The following is a 7795-nucleotide window of genomic DNA, read 5'->3' as shown; positions in this document are numbered from 1 at the left end:
ATGTTTGTTGTGTTTTTATTTATTCTCTAGGAATTACTGAAGCGTGACAGCGTGACAATCTTTTGTTCCTCGTGCCATCAGGCAATACAACTCTCTGGCAGGGCATCTTACAAGTAATTTCTTTTAATTTTACCCACTGATTTTCCAATTATTTACCTTTTTTATCAATCTTTTTATTTTGTGATATTTCTATTTGTAATGCATGTGTGTTTATGTTTTTTTAAGATGGCCATTTTAAAAAAATTTCCTCAGGGATTATTAAATACCCTTCTATTCTATTCTATTTCATATTTTATCATCCTATTGTATTACTGTTTTACCTGTCAATTGGGAATTTAGCATTTTTGCCCCTGTAAATATCTGTCAGTTGAAAGTATTTGTACTTGTATTCCATAGATCTTGTACCTGAGAAGATAGCAGAGAACAACTGTGCAGACACCCACTTGGCCTTCTTCAGTGACGCTGTGAACGTTTATGGCTTTCCTCTGAGGTATTCATGTCATTCATAAAGAAATCTTTTATTCACATATCAGGCAGTATAAGTACTTGGTTATTTGTACAAAAATAAAATAACTTTTTGTAGACTCCTCTGAAAACAAAGGCAACTCTAAAACTTTCCCCTCATGAATAACATTTTATCCCCCCCCCCCCCCCCCCCCCTAACAGTCTCTCTCACCTCATTTTTTTCCCCAGAGATACATGTAACCCACTCCTGCAATTTTTTTAACCTAGAAATTCTACTTATTGGCAACATGCATAAGAACATTACATTTTAAACTGATGTGTACCGTATTGGCGATGCATTTGTAATTATGTGTTTGAGACATGATTTTCATGTTATTGTCAGGGTGAGAGGAGATCACGGAGGAGAAAATGTGGGCATAGCCGAGTTAATGCTCACAGTACGTACAACTGACACAAACGGCTTCATTGCAGGAAAAGTGTACACACAATCAACGGTGAGTTGAACCTAGTTTTAGAAGCTTTAATATATACACAGGGCTCCAGACTGCGTCCATTTGGTCGCATTTTGCGACCAAAATTTGAGAGTGTGCGACTGAATTTTACACCCAGTCGCACATGTGCTACCAGTAAATTTGCCTCCTCCACCCTCCGTATTTTTTATACATTAAACATGAAAGGAGCACGTCAATGATCGATGAAATGAGAGATGAAATCATCAATGAAACGCGAGCACACACTCGCGTTTCATTGAGTGATGCCTGAGGCGGCCAATGCGTGTGAGAAGAATAGGGAAAGTCACTGCAAGTGGCTAAAATATGTGGAGGGGCGGGGTCTAGAGACAATCGAGCGCGCGTAAACATCCATGGGAAGGAAACAGAGACAAATATCATCACAACCTGATATGTGCGTCTGAGCTATGAGCAAGCGAACTATTGATTCGTTCTTCCGACCTGCAGCTAGTGTACCAGTGACAGAGTGTACAGCAGGGGTCTCAAACTCGCATGAAATCGAAGCTGCAGCGAGACTGAAAGAGACCAGGAATTAGGAGTTGTCCTTAACATTCAATTTCGTTTTAATATGCCTCTCCCCCTAAGTATGAGCTGTGATATTACATCTTTTATAATTATTTTTATGTTTTGTAATGGATGTAGCCTTTTTTTAATCAGTTGGTATTTTAAATTATTTTAATTGATCAGTGAACTACAAAAAACCCATCAGGACGCATGTCCCATAATGCATTGTTTTGTAGTCTGTAGGGCAGCTTTTAGTCAGTTCAATACTAAATTTCCAGCTGCGTTCGCTCTGATTGGTGTCTTGCTCTCACCCCTTTCTCGTGATATTTTTGTTTTGATTGACAGGTGATGTTGGAGCAAAAACAAAAATATACGTCACACACCAGGTGATCTGTGCAGTGTTGCGTCCATCTGGGTGATCTCAAACACGCTTATTGTGCATCTTGGCTGAACCTATTTGGTGTCACCAACATGAATTTCCATCCTCTAATATTTACATACATTTAAGTATTGTTTGAAACTGTGAAATTACGAAAGGTTACTACGGTAATCACTTGTTACTAAAAACTTTTTTTTATTCTAAAAGTATGGTATTTGTTTTACTATTTTTACTTAGTTGTACTGTCATGACAGCGATGGTGATGTCAGTTTACCTTCTTGTTGCATCTTCAAAAGTGCAGAATAAAATATGACACTGAATTTGAAACAGCACATTGTAATTTCTGCATCTATTATTAAAGTATTTATTTGTAATACAGTGGAAATTAGTAGATTTGGTTAGAATGTTGATTTACGGTATGCGCCCCTAAATTTTCTGGTTGTGCCCCTAAAATTTTCAGTTAGGGGCCACTATGCTCCTAGTGAAAAAAGTTAGTCTGGAGCCCTGATACATAAAAGTGAATGATGTATTAAAAATAAATCTGACAATATAATATTTCTTTTTGCTTTTTTCCAAATACAGGATTGAGCTCTTCTGGTGTGATGTCTTCGTGAGTGTTACTGGTTTATACTACAACATCCTGCTCTCTCTTGAGGACCAAGACTTGCTCAATATCAGTCACATCACGTATTCTGCAGCCATTACATTTTTCTACCACGCATTCAGGTCAGTTTGGATGTCTTTAGTGACGCGTGGGACAGCCATCCAATCAGGACGGAGCAAAGCATGAAACCAAAACAGCTGTGGCAGTTGGGCTTGACCCAGAACCCTGTTTCTGATCCCCGGGTAAATGCTTTATTTAATCTCACTGTACTGGACAACTGATTTGTGTGCAGTTTGACTAAAGTGGAAAGTATCAAGAAGAGTATCATGAAATCATAATGACTACAGTGAATTTTGATCGAAAATGAATGAAAAGGATTATTGTTGTGTGGTGCAAACAATTTCCCTAAATTGTTTGTTTGTAGGAAGAATAGCACATCTGCAAGTTCAAAATGCATCACAATGCATGGCATTATGAGCCATCAGATGTACTAATGTCACTACTTTGTTAAGGTTCACTTATTTGCAAATTATAAACAGTTATGGAGATATGAGGTCTGCCTGCAAGCAACAATATAAGTTATTATTAGTCGGTCACTGTTCCTACATAATCTAAAACACAAAAAAAACAGTGCTGTTCATAAACAGTATCTTTTTTTTTTTTGTCAGGGTATGCTGGTTCCAGAGATTGAATGGGAGGAGAGTGGATCCATGACTGAACCTCATCCTGGGATCAATGTCCTGGTATGGGACAGTCCTCTTTTGGGTCCACAAATGTTGGAACTGCAAGACGACATCAATCCATTGTTTAATTCAGACCGTTTGGGAGTGGAATTACATCTTTACTGTCCAGTGTGTTTAGAACTTAATTTAGGCGACATAATTACATACAGAAGAAGAGAGACTGAGGGGAGTAAGACAAAGTTCAAATCAATACTGCTGTATTGTTCAAGGGACTTCATTGTATGTAAGGATGTTATGAAAATTAGTTCCAGTTTAAATAAAATTCAAATCAGTAGAGATCCCACATTTGCTTAAATTTTGATGTTTTAATCTGTCCATGTTTTCACTGAATTTTACTCTGCAATAAAGGGTGAATGTTTGCACTTTGTTGTTCTATGACCATCTTTTGTTGTGTAGTATTTAACCAGTTATAAAACCCAGAGAGATGAGGATCTTTTTTGCAAGGGTGACCTGGCCAAGAGGTGTATATGTATATGGTTACAATATAAAATCAATGACATTTGAGTTATTAAAAAAATAAAATTAAGGTCAAGCAAAGTGACTTCGGGCTGAGCAGGGGAGGTGTATATTGGGCGTCTGTGATTGACAGTGAGATGAACTTGAGGTAATGTAGTCCCACTGCGTGGTACGGAGCAAAGTGATGCCAGTTTCTCCACAAAACCTGTGGAAGTTGAAGATTTTTCTCCTCCACCTTCATATGATCAAAACCGTGTCTGAGTGTTGCAATGACGCTAGCATGAAAGCTAAGAGAATAACGTACAAACAATCCCGAGTGAAACATTCATTTTAAATCTCATGACCAGTACAGAGTTCGATGGATTCAATGTCAACTGCATTCAACCACTGTTGCCTTGCTTCCAGGTCCACTGAAAAGTTGCACAAGCCAGTAATTTTTGACAACCGAAGGCAATAAACCGACAAGCCATGCTAAGGCTAACACGCTAACGACCGACTGGTACAGAATCAAATATGGGCGGGGCTTTTGCCACCCGCAGAAAGCGTAGAGAAAGTGTAAGGGGCCATACGATTGGCTAAAAGCGAACCCGCCTGCTTTGCCGATGAGTTTGCTTGACAGATTCACTAGCCAATGGTGACATTAGTTGACCCGCTCCGTCAGATGAGTCTCAATATTCCCCGCAGAAAAATCTCTCACACACACGGGGAGATTCACAAACGAGAACGGGATTTTGAATGCACATTCTGCAATTCGAATGATCTGTGAGTTCACATCACATGTGTACCTAAAAATCATGTTTGTGAAGCACTTACTGTGTATTTCTGATACATTTATTGTGAATTTCTAAAATGTTTTTTGTGAAACACAGTGTGCACATTTGTGAGAAACACTTATTGTGCATTTGTAAAACATTTAGTGTGCATTTGTGAAACACAATCTGTGTGTTTGTGAAACACAGGGTGTGTATTTCCGAATTTATTTTTCACGTTTGCATAAAATGACATTTGTGAATCGGAGCGTGTGCATTTGTAAAACCGGTTGTGTGCATTTCTGATTATTGAGACTGAATTAACTCCATAGAATGTATGCGTTCTTCTCCCAGCAGGTGGCACTCTTTCTATTGGAAGTTTACAATAAAAGTATTTCCAGTGATACTTTACCATGAAGTATGGCCCAAGGAGTTATTACCCTCATCCCAAAACTGCACAAAGATTTACTCTATATTGATAATTGCAGACTCGTCTGTTAACAATGATTATAAAATTTTAGCTTTAGTTTTTGCAAAAAGAATGAAATCTGTTCCTAACTCAATAACAGATGAATAACAATCAGATTTTTTAACCAACAGAAATATCGCCAATAATATTTATTTAGTTTTGGACATACTTGATGAATCATATCTCATTGCAGATGATTCTTTTATGTTATTTCTGGACTTCTTTTAGGCCTTTGACACAGTAAAACATGACTTCCTGTATCATTCAGTACAAACATTTGGTTTTGGTGACTGTAAAGTCTTTAAAACTCTTTACAACAAGGCCACCTGCTCTATTAAACTTAAACATGGTTCATCACCTAGGTTTGATATAAAACGTGGAATTAACAGGGATGTCCTTAATGTCCATCTATTTCTTCTTGTAGCTCAGCTTCTCTGTGACCAAATTGAATAAAGTTGTTGGTAGATCTATTGTTTTCAGTCAGCTCTCTGATGATACGACTATGTTTCTTAAAGATAGCTCACAAATTTCCTTAGCGATAGATATAATTAAGTCTTTCTCCAAAGCTTCCAGTCAATTGTTAAATTAGAAAAAATGTGAACTTCTCCCAGTTAAATCATGTGATTCAGATTCACTCTTTAATATTCCTGTAAAGACATCGGTCACATATCTTGGTATAATAATATCCAAAACTGAAAATGGTAGAGGGAATACTAACTTTCTTCCAATTATTGATCAAATGAAAAAGAGCTTGAACCTCTGGCTCTTACGTGACCTTTCCATTAAAGGTCAAAGTCTCCTCTCCAAGGCTGCAGGCCTCTCCAGAGTCATTTATGCCGCGCGTCTCTTTATGTCAGCAACTTTATAAGCAAAACTGTTGATAAATATGTGACTGTCTGGAAAAAACAAACTCATCATATCAGGAAATCTGTTCTAATGGATGAATATACTAGTGGGGGTCTGAACTTCCTGGATTTCAGTACCTTAATGATGACTGTAAAATGAATTGGATCAGACAGTTTCTGAAAAATCCAAACTTCACTCCCAATCCTGTTTTCTCACAGGCTGGTGACCTGGACTTTTTACTGCTCTGCACCTACAAGCCGACAAAGTGCCCATCAAACGTCTTCATTTCATAAACAGATGCTGCTTATTGGTCCATGATTTATAAACACAACTTTTCTCCTCACAGATTTTACATTTGGAACAATAGATATATTCTTTAAAAGAACAAAACTGTCTTTATCCAACAGTGGTTTGACAATAATATCAGATTAGTTAGTCAATTATTCAATCAACAGGGTTGACTCTACACTTACAATAAATTCATCATAAGAGCCCTGTTTCTATGAAGGACTCAGTCGTTCTTGATGCCGTTTCCCTCAACCTCACCCATCTTTTTAAAGGAGCTTCTACTACATCTGCTGCCCAACTACAGCGTCACGTGACGGACACTGCTGTCGGAAAACTCTGCTTCTCTACTTTGAGAAATCAAAACAAAGTCGTCCAAAAACCGTTTCAGCGGGAATCCCCAGCCATAACTTACAAATGTGTTTGGAATCTTATAAGCAGCAAAGGGAAAGAGGTTTCATTCAAGATCATTCATAGGTTTTATCCAACAAATTAGTCAGTGCAAAGGCTAAAAAAGGATATTGCTAAAAACTTTTCTGTCTGTTTTCAATTTGAGGAATGATTAATACAAATATTTTTTGGACTTACACTGAAAATTTTTTGGACAGGTGTGATAAAAACTAACATCTTCCACCTCAGACTACTCAAGTAATTGGAATAAATCTTTTCCAATCATCTGTTTTATTATCACTGAACAGTAATGCAGAGCAAATACTCTTGCTACCAGTCAAATCAGGCAATATCAAATATCTTGCTATTTATTTCTCCCCCAAATTATCAGAATTGGTGCATCTAAACTACACCCCATTACTGAAAAGCATGCAGGACCTGCTGCTGTTATGTTATGCTATATGCTGTTTGATCATTTCAGCTTAAAGTAAATACCATCCCAGAGTTCAAGCCACTTAGAAAGAATTCCGTCTCTCTGGTCTCCCATGGCTAACTCCATGACATGGGGGGTGGGGTGCCGGGCGTCGCTGCTCCTTGTCTGCTTGCCATGGTTGGGGGCAGGGCCTTCTGATGCCCGGCGGGGGCGGTGAAGACTCTGTTAGGTGGAGGTTCGGATCCGGTGCCTAGGTGGGGCAGGCGGGTGCGCTGCATGGTCTTCCGGGCTCGTGTGTGGGGGTGTGTGGTATGGGCAATTGAGTGGGGATCTGGCTTGGCTTGGGTGTGGCCCCCACCCCCCAAAATCCTTCTGTTTTCTTCCCTCATTTTCTTTTCCGTCTGTCCAACAAAAAACTGTTTCACATTTAATTAATTTGAATAAAGTTTATTATAATTTACAAAAGGGGTTTACTCAGTGGTGGGCTGTCAGGGCCTTCAAGGCCTTCTCTGCAACCCTTAAAAATATCTGATTCATGTGTTATTTATTATTATTCTGTCCATGCATGCTCATTAAATCATTCCAAATGGTCTGTCCATTCTCTTTTTTGTGTTGATGATGGTTATGCTGCTTCTAAAATGAATGATGGAATGTAGAAAGACAGAGGGAGAGTGAGTGGTGCTCTGTCAGTGTCTGATCTCTCTTTCTGCAGCAGTGAATGGACTAAACAACAAAAAGGGACAGAAAAACTGCTATTAAATGCCATGAGGGTAAAGATGTGGAGACGCCTAACTTTGATGCTGCTGCAGAAAGAAAGTTAGTGTCAAAGTTAGTCCAGGCTCCTGAAAAAGGTCAATCACTCACTTTTTGAGTGGAGAACTAAAATGCAGTCAGAACTTCAGATATCCTCCGTCTGTTGTGTTCTGAATGTAGTTAGTTGCATAACATGCTGAGATGAGTTTC

The sequence above is a fragment of the Oryzias latipes genome, chromosome 7 (genome assembly GCF_002234675.1).
Source record: "Oryzias latipes chromosome 7, ASM223467v1".
Taxonomy (NCBI): domain Eukaryota; kingdom Metazoa; phylum Chordata; class Actinopteri; order Beloniformes; family Adrianichthyidae; genus Oryzias; species Oryzias latipes.
Note: the sequence above shows the minus strand (reverse complement) of the source record.